Source organism: Trichechus manatus, unplaced genomic scaffold (genome assembly GCF_000243295.1).
Source record: "Trichechus manatus latirostris isolate Lorelei unplaced genomic scaffold, TriManLat1.0 scaffold00023, whole genome shotgun sequence".
NCBI lineage: Eukaryota > Metazoa > Chordata > Mammalia > Sirenia > Trichechidae > Trichechus > Trichechus manatus.
Genome location: NW_004443959.1, coordinates 4,239,678 through 4,240,100, shown reverse-complemented (window position 1 = coordinate 4,240,100; position 423 = coordinate 4,239,678).

Here is a 423-nt window from a genome sequence, read left to right as displayed (position 1 = left end):
TCCTGACTTCTTCAACATGGAAAAAATATACAATAAGAGAACAGAAGAGCTGGATTTGTGATCTGTACTCAGTTTGGTGACCTTGGACAAGTCCCTTAACCTTTCTCAACACATTTGTTATCAAGTGCAAAATGAGAATAATTTCTACATCATAGAATTTTGTCATATCAGCTGTAAAAACAAATGTGGAAACATTTTATAAAATATAAATATATTTTATAAACATTAGTTATAGATAATATTTATATACTTATTTCAGTTAGCCATCTTCCAAGAAAGTGTGAGCCAAGGGTATAAACCTTAAGTTAGCAGCTTACCATGGATCTGTACCATTTCCCATGCTCAACTTCATAAATCGCTTATTTTGAAGAGTACAAAAAGAGATAGTGGAATACATTATTCCCTGCTGAGGTATAAGCCCCA